Genomic DNA, 18541 nt, shown 5'->3' with positions numbered 1-18541 from the left:
CAGGGAGTAAAAGTGGAACTGTTTTATAAAGTAAATAGCAAGCAACAAAAACTGTGAAACTGTCGTGTTTAGAATTGATAGTTCTGACAACCCATTCCTGTAAGTAACTTAGCTGGGGATGGTATTTGTACCCTAGCTTTAGGCACTGGGCTGTCTATGTCAGTCACTTTTTATCTCCTTTGCAGTCTGCAAAGAGGGGTTTACTTTGGCTCACCAGACAGAGCAGGACTTATGTCTCGATGTACTGTGTACCCACTGGCACACATCATGGCACTGGGCACTGCTGAGAAGAGCCTGGCTCTGTTTTCTTTGCATCCTCCCTTCAGGTATTTATCGACAGTGATGATATCCCTCTCCTCCAGGCTGAACTGTCCATTCATCATCTTGGTGGCCCTTCAGTGGAAAGTCTCGTACTGCCGTTGTCTGTGATGTGCATGATTGGAATGCTATTTTTAAGATCAGCTTCTTTCTGTAAACAAGGGTGAAAATTGGGCATCCACAAACACAGCCAATAAATCTACATGGCTTTACCTGCCAGTTCTTTACATGCTGTGTTTTGTCTACAGCGTTGACTTCTGCATTAGTATGCATCTGTATTAGTTCCATCACTATCTGGGGGGAAAACTCTTGTTTTGCTATTTTACACCTATTTTTCTGTTCAGGGTAAATGCTTGTAGGCCAATGTTTTCTTTCACTGCAAGAATATTTCCCTTGCCTCTTTTGGATTTTGGCATCTGTATTACTGTTGCCTGACTTTCTACTTCTGTAATAAGGTGTTTCTGAAGCTGTATGCAAGTAGTCAAGGAGCTCCAATATGCACCTAGAATGATTTTTCAAAGAGTTGATGCCTAAATCTTCTGAGCTGAGTTCACAGACCAGGCAAATGAGTGCCAGGTGAATTCTCAAAGGCTGGGAAGGGCAGCCGCATGTTTTCTTTGTTTAGTTCTTTGCTGATTTTCCTTGTCTGTTTGTTTTTCCATTCGGGTTTCCTGTCCTGCTCCTGAGTCACACAGTTATCTTCCCTATTTGTTCTGTCTCTCTTGTTTGCTTCTGCTTGTTGCTTGACAGTGGGTATTGGAAGGCTGTTTGTGATGTATAACCTTGCAACTCTTAATTTCAGAAGGTTTTGTTGTGTTAATGCAACGTTAGAATTCCAACAAGCAAGTTGGTAAAATAAACAGATCAGAGCCACATTTTTATTTTTTAAAGGAAGCTGGGCTATTCTGTAAATGTATTTAAGGATGTTCTTCAAATAGTTTTCCTCTGTGGGGAAATGAGTATGAACTACTCTGTTACACCATTAGGAGCTCAGGTATTTGGGTAGATATGTTGAAAGTTGAATTGTCTGAAGGGTAGCATCTTTGTTACACTGTTAGTCTAAGGCTATCAGAAAAGCAATCCATTTAAAGAGGGCTAACACATTTGATCAGACCAGATAGAGTAACTAGGAAAAGAGCGGATACTTTCAGAAATGCAGGTCCTTCACACAATAATATGACTGCCTTAATTGTCTCTCCAGTCTCAGACGTGCTGTCAATAGCTTACAATATAAATGATGAAAATGATATTTTAAATTCTGAAGAGTTGACTGAATTATGATGAAGCTGGCAGAGATTTCTTCCTTACCATGTAGGTCAGCACACCTGCACAGAAAAACAGAGGAAATAATTTGAACTTGGTTTATAAATTTTAGGTGTTTCATTACATGATCAAGCTACAGACTGTTTTACTTTGTTATATCAATGTCTAGGTAAACGTGAGACCATAATTTTAAATATCATGTGCAGTTTAAAAAGCAGTAAGTTGTATCTGCATGCTCTGAAGAATTTACGCGCTAATTTACAATCAGTACAGTGGGAAGCACAGTGACAGAAATCAGCATGAAGATGAATTTGAAAACTTTGTGATCTTGTTAAGTTTCTCACTGCTGCTTCAGGGAAAGTGTTTACTTATTTCTCCTATTTTGAAGGAAGAAGTTTGATCATTTGTGAGAGGCTGGAGAGAAAAATATCATGCACTAGCAGTTTCCTATCATCAAAAAACATAACCTAACAAGTTCACTTCTTAAACTAACAGACAATGAATGCTTCTTTCCTTCAAAGAGGGATTAACAATGTAATTTATAAATCTCTTCCAGCACAAACAATATCAAACACAGTGTTTATCTGCATTGAGCTTGACAGCTTTGTAAATGAGTTTCAAAAGCCATTCAGAAGCACTGCAAATACAGATCCTGCAGACGAATCATCAGTTTATTGCTAATGAAACAAATGCCTATCAGCACATTAATCAATCTAATCACGGGGAGAAATCATTCACTAAGGAAGTTGTTCTGTAACTCTATTTGGTCGCCTCGTGTCTGGTTGGCACACGCCTTTGCTATATCTTCACAGTCCTCCAGCAGTAGGGGAGCTGGTTAATCAGAAAAGTCAATGTGAGAATTTGATGTGATTGGTTCCCTGAGGAAAAGGGGACAGAATAGCTCTGTGGCTTTAATTTTCTGGAGTGTTGTTTTGTTTTTATTTCCCCCTTCACAGAGAAAGTTACAGGACTGCTGAGAGATGACTGCTCTCAGATTGCAGAGCTGTGATTCTCCTATCAGCTTGCCATTTCAGCAGGCAAGAAGTATTCTCACTCAGCACCTCCTTCATGCATCCCCCTTGGGCCACTCGGGGAAGGCTGTGAGCTGTTGGCGATGCTTACAGGACCACAAGATGTCTTTCCCTTCAGAGTGTCTGCAGACTTAATGAGCACATAGTGACTCCAGAGTGACTGTGTGCAGGACCTGGCAGTCCTGATGTGTGACACCTATGGTTGGACACCTCCGTTTGCTTTTCTGACACCAGTGCAGGAGAGGCGGGTGCTTCTGTCTTTGGATTGGTATCTGCTTAGTAATGACTTACTGTAATACTGCCAGAGACTATATGAAGCTGCCCAGATCTTCACAGGGAGCTCAGTGTGATCTCAGAAATGAACCTTTGGTGATGTTCAAAAACTTCAGTTAACTTTTAAAAAAATTATTTTGCTCTTCCCTGGGTGGAAAGTCAGCCGTGCTTCAGTGTATGTGAAGTCAATTCTCCTTTAGTTCTAGTGTCTGGGGGTCCTTTTGAAGTAGTAGGGTCTGAGCTTTTGCCAGCTTATGTTTCCGAAATCCTGGGTAGTCTCAGTGTGCAGTGTAGTGATGGCTGTGAAATGCTGGGAGGCTGTGGTTCTACTGCAGTCTGATACAGCACCTTTGCTACAACAGTTGACTGGCGGTGTCCTCTGGAAAATGGCTGAGGAGTCAGTCCAGTCTGACTGCAAGCTTGTTTCCCCTCCCAGAATCCAAGCAACTGGATTATTTCACCAGACTGGACCCAAACCTGACTACTTTTCATATTTCTGTATCTATATTAAAAGTGAGCAGCACAATAGTAAGACAAGTTAAACACAAATGGTCGTGAAAAAAGTGTGCTACAAAATGGGTGGGTTATGAAGTCAGTGCTCTACCTCTTGCTCATCTTGAACATACCATATCTCCATCAGGACAGTCAATGCTTGGAAGCTGCGTCAGTTCACTTGAAGTCACTTCAGGTAAAACAAAGCAGCTTTTGTGGATGTACCATCTAATAGCAGTTTAATGTTAGCTATGTGATTTCTGCAGTGGTGTCCTTTAATATCACTTTAGGCATTATGTAGCATAGTTGGAGCGAATGAAAACACCTGTACTCACAAGTGTTGTGGCAGTTGGGTGCGTTAATAAATATGTACAGAACTTATTTGGAGAAACTGCTGCACTACCTTTACAAGTGTGCATGAGATTCCTTTAGACAGTTTACAGTGTATCGAGGCAGACAGACAAGTAGCTGTGTCTTCATCCTGGGAAGTCCCTGAATACGTTTGACACCATACTACATGTCCGTGGATGTGAGGATGGACAGAGCAGTGCTAGAACTCATTTTCCTTGTCATTCTCACAGGAACCAACGATAAAACCTGCAGTAAAAGGAAAATCCAGGAAAATATGGCAGTAAACAACATATCTGTATGGAAGTCTTGTTCTTAAGCTTCTGTCTCTGAAGACAAACATTGGGGAATCCAGAGTAGGTCCTGAGAGTGGCTATAATACAGAACTTTGATTTTGTCTCTCCTTTTTGGGTTGCCATCTGCTTTATCACTTAAAGAATGTTAACATTCTTTAAAAATGGGCAGATGGACCTCATTCAAGTTCTGACAGTAACTCTTTGTTATTGGTACAAATAGCTGCAGAGGTATTTAATTACCATTAGTAGTCATCAGTTTGCTGCGAGCTGGTGACATTCAGAATAGTGAGCAGGCTGCATTCTTTGTGTCCAGTGAGTTCATAGAAAGTTAAACCTACTTTTGACAACAGCCTCAAGCTTAGCTACCATTAACCCCTCTTCAGTTACTGGATGATGTGTTTGAACAGTATGAATGATTAATGAAGGTTAAATAGTCCAGTTTCTATCTTAAAACCTTTTGTTATTGGCAAAGGGCAGGTCAATTGCCAAGGTGAGCAGAAATTCAAGTCTTTGGTTTTCACCAAATAGTTCTTGGCAAATTTAAATTATTGTGAGGTGGTAAATTCAGAGGGAAATGAAGGGCTGTGGCTGAATAAGGTAATTCTTGAAGGCTTGATAAATTAAACCAATCTTGGTTTTGAAATTAATCTTACCTGCTTATCTTTCCCTCAACGAATACTGCAAAGTATTGGAGTATGTAGAAATAACCAGCCCAGCAAAAGAATAACATCTGGAGTTATTCTTTGTTCCTTTCTTTGACAACACAAATGGAAGGAAAGAAAACTCTTGGTAGCTGCTTAATTACTTATTCTAGCCTAATTCCTGATCAGAGCTTGGCCATCTGCAGTTTTGAAGAAGTGAGTTCCACTTTTGACTCCATAATATATGCTTATGAATCCATGGGTAAAGTTTGGCAATTGTGCACCAAGAGGTAATCCTAGAAGCCTCAGAAGTTAGATGGAAAAGGTGGGTCAGTGCTTTGGGGTTTTCTTTGACCTCTGGCAGTGTGGGATTTCTCTGCATTGTCTTTATGACTACGAAGCCAAAGGCTGAAAGCTAGAAAAGGCGAATTTGCTCTGAGGTTCAAACTGTGATGGGCTTATTTTTTATTTCCTTCTTGCACATTGCCATTGTGATAAAAGCTAATTTCCACTAACTTCTTTAACAAATGCCCTTTGGTGACATCTCAGCAGCTTTATTGACTGTTAAAATCTCCTAGAGTAATAGCTGACTGATGAGCAATTCCAACAATTTGTACTGAAGTGTCCTGCTCAAGTTCCTTGTTTGCAGTCAGGAGGCCCAACTGCAGTGAAATTTCACTTCTTTTATTTTATCTTTTCAAGGATAATTTTCCTTTGACGCATTCTGATCACACTCTCTATTCTTCATTTAAATCTGATTTCTACACTGCATGACTGTTGACAGCGCTCCAGAGATCTTTGCTTGCCAGTCTTGAGCAATCCTTAAGGGTATGGTTTAGAACAGGCTTTCTTAGCTTTTAGCTCAGCATTTTTCTGTTTTATCAGGTTTTACAAAGCTCTAAACTCAGATTAGCACTGCCACTTTTGGACTAGGAAGGATTTTAGGACTCCTCTTTAATTTGAGTTGTGATTGCTTCTCCAATGGTTACTAGTTGAACTAGATGACCTTAGAGGTCTTTTCCAACTGTTACGATTCTGTGTTGCAGGTAAGAGAGTCATGGAGAGTCCCAGAAGGAAGAGCTGTAATGTGGATGTGCATGAAGAACAATGTTACAATAGGATCTTAATACTAAAACCACATTTAGTGAAATACACCTGTGTATATTTCACAGCCAGAGAAAGTTATTATATATATATGTACGTATGTATGTATGTGCATGGATCTGAGTCAGGATCCAAGGCTTCTACAGCAGTGGTGCAGTAGCATTTTTCTACATGGTCCCTCATGCTAACTCCCAGCATCTTGGCCTGTGACAAAACTACACATCTCAAAGCAGAGGATTGGTCCTCAATTTCGTTTCAATTTCTGTCCAGTGTCAGAGCTGCAAACAACTGGTTGAATGAAATGACCAGTGACAAGACTGTGCTGGCACTGAAGAAAGAAGTTAGTTAATTGACTACAAATTTGCAGAGACATCACTGAGATATGGGTCACAAATGACTGCTGGGTCATGCTCATTAGGGGCAGCATGGACACATGTTGAGCCCATACATCTGATAAACTGCAGGGTATTGCAATTGCTTAGAAAGGTTATTTCAGTAGCTCTGGAGTGCAGGGGAAGCAATTTTGTGAAAATACCTCTGTTGTGTATGTATACTCTCCAGATATTGCGGGTAACATCTGGACTTGCCTGAGTAATGACTCTTGCATTGTTTTCTGTTTTCCAAAGCAATCCAGTGCCTACCCCAGGTAGTGTGCTAATTACTGTTTAGGAGAGTATTAGAAAGGCACAGCTGCCCCTGATGTGACTCCCATATTCCTGCTGTAGTGGTACACACTGATCTAAGGCAACCTTTTTGCCTTAATGAAGTTTCTAACCCTGGGGAGTATTGTTTCCTCAAGTCAAATAGGAAGGCAGCTTTGGTAGAAGCAAGGGCTGATGTTGATTGCTCCATTTGAGTTCAGGAGCCCTTCCTCTGCAGTTTGTTCTGCTTTGTCATGAAACATTTGTGCATCTTGTTTCCTAAGGTTTGTACTGCATGGGAGCAGACTTTGAGTCAGACCAGCCTCGTGTTTGATAGGTACCGTGTCCAACAATTTAGGAAGTCAAAGCGCAGGAGGTGTGCCTTAGGGTATATGTGGATAATCTGCTTGCTCCAGAAGGAGAGGTGTATGTGAGGTGCTTCCCAGCAGATCCCTTACACTGCAGTGCTTGTTATGAGAATGAATCTGAAATGCAGATTGGCATGGTGAGAAGGTGCTGCCCGGATATAGGGGGCCCTAGAGAGACAGCAACCATCTTACCATATATGCAATATGGGTGCTGCAGAATGGAGGCCAGCTGAATGAATGTGGGAAGTGCGGCACCACGACCCTCAAGCATGGCTGATCTGCTCATAACAACCTTTGTACCTGAAGCTTGGCAATCTAACTCTTTTTAAATCAGGCTTCTCCAGAGCTGTCCAGAGTAGATTACCACACTACTGACCACACAGATTTTGATCACAAAGTTGTAATCACTTTTAGGTGCTCAGCAAGCAGAAGGCTCCATGTGTATTCACTCCTACCACTACTGCTCGATGCTTTTCAGATGCTCTGGCCTATGAGGCCACAGGATTAAAGAAAAGCCAAGCAACTTGTTTCCAGTCAGTTCCTACAGTTTTCTTAACTCTGTTCTTCTGTTCTGTAACTTTTTTAGAATGTGGCATATTTTTTCTAAATTTCTAGGCAACCATTAATTCTTCGCTTTTCTGACTCATATGCTGTTAATAGTTAAGCTGAGAGTTAGACCTTTAAAAAAGAGAAAAAGAAACAACAAACTATTGAATCTAGAGATTAATATGGTGGGTATCTGAAGTTTATAACGATTGCATTTAACCTTAATCATGTCACTAGGATGAGAGCATTAAGTGAAGCAATTCGCAAATTAATATTTTGTAATTTAAGCAAGGAACTGAGCAGTGAGTCACTACAAAGCATCTTCATGTGTTGCCATGAAGAGTGTAAGAAAAGTTCTTGTTGCTATGTTTTGGAATACTTTTATTTATAAGTGTGGTTTCCAAGGCAAAACCTTTGCAACTTGATGGCAGTCTGTATGTCCGGTTTGCCCAAACGTGGAAGCAGACACACATCTGACAAATGTCCTACTTGAACAGCAAGTATTCAAAAATAGATAGAGTCCTGTTTGCTGTTCTGGCCAAACTATGGCTGGCTCTTAGAAATAGGGCAAAATGTCTTTAAGTTTGAAAAGAATGAAATTCATCCCATTATATAAAGAAGGAAATGAACCACATACTGTGTAAAATATTTTAAAGAATGATTAGGAGGGCTGAATCATGCTTCAGCAGCCATTTTTGTGGGGAGTAGTAGAATTTTAATTAGCTTCATATTCATTACTCACTTGATACACAGTCTCTAATTGCACCTTCAGTGTATTTTGCTGTCTGTCACTGGAGCTCACTTTTATTAACTATAATCATTGAAGGTTTTATGAAGCCTATCCATGGTATATGAATACCACAGTGCAAATGAATCACTCAGTCTTACAAAATTGTTGTGAACATTTGCCAGTAGGTAAGAAGATTTTTTACTTGCACTGGCATGAAAATTATGAGAGCTTGAAAGAAAAATTGATTTGTCTGACCACCAAGGAAAGGCCTGGTAATTGAGTAGGTACATTTTGCAAGCTTAAAAAAACTGTTTAGGTAACCAACTGTGCAATTTTTTTGAATTCCATTTGTACTTTTTGTTCATTAGTTTATATCCCTTTTGATCAGCATAGGATAAAATAAAAAACATGCTGTTCATAAACTTTTTTCATCTTTTAATAATATTGGTGGTATTTACGTAAAAATAAAATATGTGAAAAATGACATATCAGAGGATTCTGCTTGAAGTGCTGACCTTATCTTTCTTCGGTTAAATTCCCAGTAATAAAGATGAAAGATTTGCCTAGAGTATACTTGAACTGGGATTAAGGATATCAGCTCTCAGTGACTGCAAAGTAATTCCACTAGATGCTTCTCATATAGAAATGATAATAAGGATGTAATTAGTGTTTGCTGTATTAATCTTCCTGAGGCAGGAATTCTAACCGAGATCATGATTTTTCTTTAATTTCTCAATTGGCCATTAAATAATTGTGAACCAATACTGTATGTCTTTCTCCCACTCATAAAATGTCAATCAGATAAAAAATTAAAGAAAGTAAGTTGTGTTGATGTGCCTACAGAAGAAAAAATCAGATGGATGGTCTTAAATTCTTTTTTCTCTGCTGCTATAGACTCACCGGGGATGGAACAGACCTCCACAATCATCCAGACCAACCTTTTACCTGCCACCAATATTTCCCCACTAAAGCATGTCCCTTAGTAAAACATCTAAAAACTTTTGAACACCTCCAGGGATGGCGATTCAACCACCTTTCAGGGCAGCCTGACCACTCTTTCAGAGAAGAAATTTTTCCTAATATGCAATCTGTCACTTGCAAAAATGAAGTAGAAAGTAGTATCAGACAAGAAGCTGTTCTCCAGTGCTTATAACCAAGTTGCAGTGAAATTAGCAGAAAGTTTTGCCAGGGGAATTTGTTTGGATCTGAAATTACTAGTCTGTCTTTCAGAAGTTTGCAATAAATATATGAGGAAAAGTAAGTGGCTGTTTTCACAGTTGGCCAAAAAATCCTCCAGGTCTTTAAATCTTTGTTGACTCTCATCTCAGTTTGACTTTTTGATAAAATGATAAAGGGAAAAAGTGATTGCAATTCCAGAATATTTTGAGGTAAATTAAACCTGAGCTTGACTCTGTATGTTGAAATCACATCCCAGAAGACATCATTGTACCCTGATACCAAAGGGCCTTCAATTTGGCATTAAACCACATGAAGGAGATGGAAAATTAATCAGATTTCTCCTCATTGGCTTTTCCTTGAAGACCTCATCATTCTTTTTCTTTCCCCTAGTGTTGAAACCCTGTCCCTGTTGAGGCAAGTGGCAAAATTGCCACTGAGTGAAATTGGGTTGATGTGAGGACATTTGAGTGACAAGTGGTCACTGTGATGGATCACAGCTGCTACTGATAGCGTTGATAGGCACAGGATTGAGCACTACCACCAGAGCCTCCATTTGGTTGGAGTTTCTTTGCTGACCACTGTTGCTCACACAGCTCTGTTAATACAGATGCTGTTTTTTTGCAAAAACATCAACCATCAGGATATATTTCTGGAAATAATATACCCTGTCTTAAAATAAGTAAATGACAGTCAATCATCCTTGTAATACTCTCAGATAATTAGCCATTGGGCCTGTCTAATTACTTCCATGAAACATGAGTTGTCTTTCTTAGATTTCTGCAATATGGTCTGGGATGTCTCGAGTAACACAGCCACTGACTGGCCCACGGTGACGACTAATAAAGTTTATTAGTTGTAGCTGAATGAGGGATAGTAAAATATGGATATGCTCCTTACTTTCAAATTATTTATTAATTATTTTATGTTACTTCTTTCCACAGTAGTGATTACATTGTTTTAATAATACATAAATCTGATCATGTATACATGAAAAAAATATGCGGGTTCACTTTGCATGAGAGTAGGAATTCAAAACAAACAAGTCTGCAGCAAAAGATAGTGAGTACAGCTCGGAAAATTTTGTGACTCCACTTTTCTTAGAGTTTGTATCTCCAGACTGAACCAATTTTTGTTGGTGAAAATGGACTGAAGCATAAGTTTTGGTGATTTTTCTCAGTTTATGTAATGCAGCCTTCAGCTATAGCTGCTTTCTCTTGCATTGTATTCATCTGCCTTTTGCCAATATCCTACAGAATAGGAAGAGATTCAAAATTCTTTTTCTCTAGGAAATTTAAAGTTGTATAAAAAAAATCCAAAAGAAGATTTGGAGAAAAAAATATTTTGGAATATTTAAGAACTCAATTTGACAATTCAAAATATATATATATTATGTACACATATATATTTAAATCCTATTCGGCATGACTGAATGCTTTCCAAGTACTTGTTGTCATGAACCTTTGCCATGGAGGTGTGCCATGTCATGGCATTGTGTTTGTAAGCCTGAATCCTGACGGCCTGATCTCTCCCATGCACTCATTTCCTCCTGAGGGAGCTTTTGTGAATCTCAGTAGGTGACCATCTGCCTTGAGGAGTTCTTAGAGGCTTTTGCAGGCCTGGTTTTCAGCCCTCAGAGGGCAGAGAGGTACACAGATCCCACATTCCTTGTTGGGATGGTTAGCTTTACAAAAGTTGCTGAGGCAGAAAATAGGCTGGAGGTCTGCAGCAGGGGGAACAACCCCAGCAGCCTGTTCTTGGGGATGCGTTCATGTGCAAGGCTCACCTGGGGTGGCAGGACCCAGTGGCCAGGTGCTCTGTGGTGCCGTGCTGACTCTGTTGGTTGTCTGCAGCTCCCAAGGTGTGGCACAGCTAATCCTCTTTGCTTTTTAATGAATCATTCTTCACATTCCTTTGCTGAGGAAATCTTTTCCTTGTGCATGGATCTGGGATCTTAGAGCAGAAGGTGCCTGTTGGCCTTCTGTTCTACCTTATCGACTGTGTAGTCAGTCTGTCCAGAGTGTGGGCTTTGTTTTCCACCAACAGATTTGCATTTCTGAACACAGCCTTATGGTTTGTACTCCCCACTTGAAAGCTTCAGTCTATGAAAGCACAGATCAATAATTCGTTTGCTGAAATCATTACGTATTTTGTCATATTCTTGTATTGGATCTTAAATTCAGGTACTGATCTCGAATGTTTGTTTTGGCCCCAGGGGCCAAGTGATGGTATCACAAAGAGGAATGCAGAGAAAATGGAATAGCCATCCGCAGCTAGAGAGCTTGCAAAAGGCTGAGTCCCTCCACAAGCTCTCAGTAAGCTCCTTTTGACTGCACAGCTCTATGAAAAATTATGGAAAATAAGTGGAAAATTGCACACAATTATTCATTGCTCTATAAATACGCTTTAAATATTTGAAATGCAACAGATGTGTAGTTCCAAGTCACCAATCTCTTGTTGTAGCTTCAGGTAATTCTGGTAATTGATTATCAGCCTCTGTTATAGGATAAATCATTGCTTGAGGACATTCTCAGTTCTTGGAAATCGCAGGAGAGGTCCTGGCATCAGTGGACTTTTGCAACATATATCAGTGGGAGCAAACATTTTGGTTTGCACTTTTCCTTACTCTGTTACAGCTGAAGAGGTTTGCATGAAAAGAACAAAAAGTCCTAGAAGGCATGGCAGATCTCCATAGATGCTCTGCAGCCTTTATTCTCTTGTGTCTCTGGAGAATCCCTCTCTATGGGTAAAGGCAAACCTTTCTACAAATTGCTCTTTTTGTGTAAAAAAATTGGCTCACCATCCCTGAAATCAGGGAAATGGATTAGTCAAAAGAATCCATGCTCATGTGCAATGAATATGTTTAAGATCCACTATGGCATTCAGCTCCAACTGTGTATTGGGATCAGGCCAAAACTGCACCTTTCCCATGGCAGCTTCAGGAGACAAAGAATGAATCAGGGAAGGATTTCTGCATAGGTAAAGTAGGTCACTGCCTACTTTGCAGGGAAACTGAAGACAACAAATGACATGTTTCATATGAAGTAATTGTTATACACAGACAATAATTACTTCCTATTAAAGTTGGTAAGGGTTACAAGTCAGGTTTTCTTGGTGCCCTGTAGGACTGGGAGGTTCACAGGGAAATGTGGTGTTCTGCTGGGGTTTTTTGGTGTTCCTTTTTTTGTTGTTGTTTGTTTATTAGGGAAATAAGACCACATTTGCAATTTAGTGCAATGCCAAGTTGTGAGGCTTTCATAAACAGCTGATCTTCCCAAGTGCAAGAGTTTTGATCCTATAGACTGGGTCAATCCCTACTTTCAATCTGTTACACAATTTAAGATAAACTCCTTGATATAAAATGCTGTTTGTATGTGACACTTGTGACTGTGTTCACCTAGGGAGGTTTGGTGTGCTGACTAACTGATGCTGTCCAGTTTGTGCTTTGAATACAATGATGTGATAACGAAATACAAAGAGCAACCTACACTGAGCTTTGGAGAGGGAGCTTTGCCACCTCTGCCATGCAATTTGGTTTAACCACATATAAATTGCTGATATACTCTAAATAACTGGAGAGCCCTGTCCCTCCAGCTGTCCCTGCAACCCGTCTCCCCTCACATTCTAGCTCAGAGCTATATGTAAGCAGAAATGTGGCGTTTGGTTTAATCCCCTGCTGCAGGCAGGTCGGGCACTCCCACTGTGTTAAGTACTAATGCTTGCAGCATTAGTGCTTAGTGTCAGGAAATTCCCCAATTGCTGGAGCCATGGGTAGCATGTTCGGATGTGCAGATGTATTTATATGTCACTGGAAAATTGGCATTTTTAAAGGAAGCATTTCAAATGATAACTCACATAATTTTATTAATTTTTAGAATGATAAACATGGAAGAATAGCACTGTGGGGCTGAGTAACCCTGGGATGTAAGCAGGTAAAGCATAAGAGAAAAGCTCAAAAATAAAACAGAGTAGCTGAGATGCTCCTCTGTTAAGTCTGGTACTGGGAACTGGTATTCTTAGCCAAGAATTTCAAATGCTAGTTATTTTATGGTGCGAAATATCTGTGTAAACTATATAGCATTCATGCAGCGTACAGGCAGGAGAAAACAGTGTTTAGACTTCAGAGGTGAGAAGACCTCAGGATGCTCCAGTGATAGTTTACTTATAAGCGAGTGGCAAAGTGCTAGCAAGGTTATGATGACTACTTCTAGGCTGCTGTGCTTCAGTATTTCTGCTTCTGCAGTTGCAATGCCGCCACCTCAGAACCAGCCAAGCTCTACCTAGGAAGTTTCAGACTCTCCCATGCCTCTGGACAAGTGAGCTGCTCTTTGTTCTTTCTTCATGTGTGTGCAGAGTGCTGCTACCAGGGGCTCTGGCCATCCCCACCTCTCCCAGGTCATCGGGGAAGCTCTGTGTACACTCATTTCTCTGACTTAGGCATCCAAAGAAGGAGCCACAAGCTTAAGATTATCCTGAGCATTTGGGAAGATAAAGATGATGCTTTTACTTACGGATTGTTATTAGTGTGGTTTGGTTAATGGTTTGGGAGCCAGGACTGGCAATGATCTCATCTTTGGAACTACCTCTTGCATTACGTAGGTCAACTCCTTCCATTTCTCTGTTGTTTTCAGCTTCCAGCAGAGATAATTCTAGAGACTTGCTTTTGTATTAAAAAGCTTTGATACATATAGATGCAAATTAAGAAACAAATGGTATTTTTATTGTAGATTCAGTCAGGAACTTTAACCTTTTGAACCATTTAATGTCCAAAGAACCAGTGATGAAAAAGTTTTTATGCATTATTGAAATAGCATCAATATTACTACCCTCCTCCCTGAAATTAAAAAGAATAATTAGGAGCGCTTCCTAGCACTGGGCAGGAATTGGGCAAATGAACAGATGCCTCTGGAAATCAAATCCAGGCAGAAGGGAAAATACTCCCTTGTTGTACAGAAAGGAACTGATGCTCATATGTTTGGGAATTTACACAGATCCTCATTCAGTAAGGCACAGCGGCGGGAGCCACCTGCGGATACGGCTGGGGGCACACAAGAGGATGGGTATATCCTCCACATACCAGCTGTCCCTTGCAAACCAGTCTCCTCTTCACCCTCCTCTGAATGCCACAAGCTAGCTTTTTAGTTTAATGATCTTTAAAAAAAAAATGGTTTATTTAAAAGAGAAAAACTTCCTGCAAATAATTAACTGCCAAAAATGACCACTTGAGAGTTTTATATTGATTTATTTCTCTCTCCTCCAAATGCTTCTGTTCTGCATCTTCCACTTACTACATTATCACACGTCTATTTTGCATAGTGGGGTTATGAATTTGCCTTTTCAGCTGTCTTAGGCTATTTGTGTATCTCGATGGTTGATAAAAATATGACAAATTGTTCTTGGCAATGGGAGGGGAAGAGTGTTAATGATAAATGGGCTTTGCACTGCAAGCGTATATTCCACACTTCCTATGAATGCCATCTCCTGGAAAGCTCACTGCAGTCTGACAAAAGATTTTTCTGGATTTATCCTTAAATGAAAATTCAGTACTCACATTAAATAGCAAAGGCTTCTTTCCCTTTTTCTTAGGGTTTTGTTTTTTTGTTTTTTTTTTGACAGTTTTTCTTATCTTTCTTCAAGAATTTTCTTTGACAACAGGACAGTGCCCCAGATTTCCCAAATTTTAGAAAGCCTGGAAAAGGTTAATTGGAAAAGTCAGGGTTGCAGTTGGATAGTTAGTGCAGCTGGATTCTCTGTGCCGCTTGTTAGGATTTTCTTGGTGCCTCAAGGCCCCACAACTCAGTGTCACTGCTGTCGCCAGTGCCCTGGCTGCGAGTCCACTCCCCAGCCTCACTGGCTCCTCGTTTCTATACACTTCACTTTGCTGAGCCACTGCGAGCTGGCGTCATCCATCTAGTCACAGCTCTCTAAGTTTGCCATGTGCACTGACCCCATGCTGACCCCGAACCATGATACAAACTATGGGATTGTAATTAATCTCTAATTACCCACAATACCTCACTGGGTATTCAGCCTGCTGTTCGGTTGTATTCCCAACCAATTCAGTCATCAGTGGAGCATTCAAATTTGGCGCAGCTCAGTGTTTAGAACCCAAGGGCTTCACTAATGGTGAGTGGCCGGGCTGTTTGGAGGGCTGTGTCCACCGCTCTGCTCCACAGCGCTCTGTACCCATGGGGCTGCCGGCTCCGGCTGTAGCTTGACCAATTGATGGTGTGATGCTTGTGTTCATGATTCACCCTTCAAAAGACAACTGAGCAGGCTGCATGTGACACCAGTCATTTATCTCTATTAGCTCTTGCTTTCGCAGCTAGTGTATTTCTCCTGCCAGGGGCAGGGGAGCCTATCATCGACTCAGCAGATCCTGCTTGAATGCATTGCTTCTCTTTCAGTTTGAGTCGTGCTCCTACTTCTGTTCAAGTGATGAGATCTAATGTGGGCAGTCCCTGGAAAGATGCCTTGTAGAGAACTTGTGCTGGGTTGTGATGTGGTTCTGCTCCTGAGCACCCAGCTCCCAGTTAAATGAAACCCTTAAGGGGAAAGATTTAATTTGGGCATGACTGTAGGGGCTGCTACAGACAGTAAGGGCATTTCACTATCGTTATCCCACAAACAATGGACCTTCCACTCCTTTCGTGCACAGCAAATGTAAAGATGTCATATTGCAGCCTTCAAATGCTAGATGGAGCACTCAGGAATGGAACCACCATGTCAGAAAAGAGGAAAATCTTTTCTCCCTGACTGCCATTATTCCAGATGCCAAACACTTTACCCAAGTGTAGCTCTTTTGCTATCTTCTCTTCTCTCAACTGGTTTTCCTTTCTTTCCCTTCCATACTCTTACTTCCAGCTTTCTCCGGTGCCAAAGTGCCTCTCCAGGCATTTCCTTCTATCTCCGCACCTCATTTGCCCTCTAGCCCGTTATCTCTTCAAAGTTTCAGAAAGTCTTTCTTGGAGCTGGGAGAGAATATTTTGATATGATGTTGTTTGAACAGGGCATGCACATATGATACACTTGCCAAATCATACCAAGTACCAGTGTGAACTGGTGTGGCTCCCAGTAGCCAACCAGTAGTAGGTGCCAGCTCTGATATCCTGGGATGGATATCAGACTTTTGGGTCTGCTTTAGCTACTTTTTGTGCAGCTGAAATCCCTGAGCTTTTGGTTTCCTCACTGACTGCAGCCCTCTACCTCAGCCTGTAGAGATTTCCTGGGATGCCCTGGGCACCCCAGAAGTAACACCAAAGAAATGGAAAGGATAGGCACTAGAAAACTAGAAATGGAAAAGAAAAGTCATAGAAACTTTTGTTTTTAGTGGAAAATTTCTGATTTGAAAGGAAAACTAATACATATATCAATCTTTATTTCAAACTACTTAGGCTCATTCATTCCTGTATTTGCACTGGAAAACTCACAGAATAATACTGCCTTGAGGATGCCCTCTGATTTCCAGGTTAAAATGTTTAATATTTTACCTACTTTATACTTAATTAATCTAATATATGTACATATTGACACAAAATTTAAAACATTCATTGTGACAAACATAATTGTACTAAAAATCTTATTGTTTTTATATTTTATGGCCTGATACCTGGCATTGGATCATTAGAGGCTAAGTGTCTCTATGCCCAGTACCTGGCAGCTGCCTCAGCAATCTGATGTAACAGTTGCTGTGGTGACTGTTTTGCTCTTAAGTGCTCATGATATATGAAATGACCACATTAGAAGCTGCCTAACTTGATTGAATATTACATATATTAAACCTGTTATTTGCTGGTGACAGTGTACTTCTCGTCCTTGCCAGCTCTCATTCAGTGGAGATAGTATTTTTGTTCCAAATGTACTCCATTTATGCCACTTGAGTTGATTTTAACTTGGGAGGTTTATTTCTTGAGAGTTTAACAGGAGCATTTGAGGGAAAGAGAAAGGGGTTCTCAGCAATCCCACAAAGCCTTCAGCTCGGTTCTGTGACACACACTCCCGGGGCGAGATGCTGTCACCCAGTCAATCAGCCATTAGGCATGTAATTATGGCAACCAGTCATGAGACAGTTCCTAATTAACACTTATTTTTCTCAGCAAACTAGTGTTCCCAGGATCTGAAGCAAAACGGATAATTAAGACATTGCCTCCATCTACCTGGGGCATCCATCAGTTGTCTGTTTTCCTGCACTCAGCTTTAATACCCTGATGCACCTGTTGGCACAGCTTGTCCCCGTGCTGTCTGCTCTTCTCCTTGTAGTTACCTACTACTTCCCACAGCAGGTGCAGGCAGCATTCCCGTCCATAGGACATGGCAACTGCTAATGAAACTCCTTGAACTTGTTCACTGTGCATCTTTTAGATTTTCTGTCTATATGAAGTCTGAATATTTTTTAATAGTTTTTCTGTAGAGACTGTTGGATTAGCCTTGTTGGATTAATGGGAAAAAAAAAAAAACTGCTTATATTTACTTGTGTAAATGTTGAAGCCCAAGGCACAGTCATGTCACAACAATAATTGTTTTTTTAGTGACCTTCAAATTCTGGAACATAGATGAGCTTCACCCAGGACCAAAGTGGATGTATGCTATGTGCAAACCTTTGCTGCATTTAAAGAACATTTATCTTATTCCCAAGCCAAATCCTAAAAAAATGTGGATAACACTATTAAATAATCCACCCATTTATCATGTACAAACAAATGTTTCTTTCTTTCATTATTTAAAATGACAACTGACTCAGATTATTCTACTGATGTGCTGTGAAGACTCCAAAAGAAAGAATTAAGCAAAAAACCAACACCCAGTGTTTTTCAGCACCTGGTAATGCAAGCATCTGATAAAAACTCATGGAGCTGTGATTCATATTTCACCTGCTTTTGACCCCTGAACTTTGTATAGTGATGAAATTCGAACAGAAATATTTGCATGTTTAAACATTTGGTTTTGAAAACCCACACGAGATGCAGTTTGCAGCACTTTTTTTTTTTTTTTTTTTTTAATCTGCTTTCTCTTTTCTGCATTTCCTGCATTTTTCTCCTTAAGAGGTTGGACTTCTGTTATCACACATCGAGGGGCTTTTGAGTGGCATTGAGAGTTGTATTCTATCCTTTAATACTTTACCAGATGTATGACCTTGGGCAGTAAGGGAGAAGTTACTTCACCTGTGTTTAAAATGGGCATAAAAATGAGGTAAGTCCCAGCATGGAGGCTGTGTGATGAGGTAATTGCCTGTAGGCATAAGCAGGAGTTTGTGGATCAGTGGGGTAATTCTGGTGTTACTGAATAGACGGGAATTATTCCACTGATACACAATA

This window comes from Meleagris gallopavo, chromosome 11 (assembly GCF_905368555.1).
Source record: "Meleagris gallopavo chromosome 11, MGAL_WU_HG_1.1, whole genome shotgun sequence".
Classification (NCBI taxonomy): Eukaryota; Metazoa; Chordata; class Aves; order Galliformes; family Phasianidae; genus Meleagris; species Meleagris gallopavo.
This window is presented reverse-complemented; position numbering follows the sequence as displayed.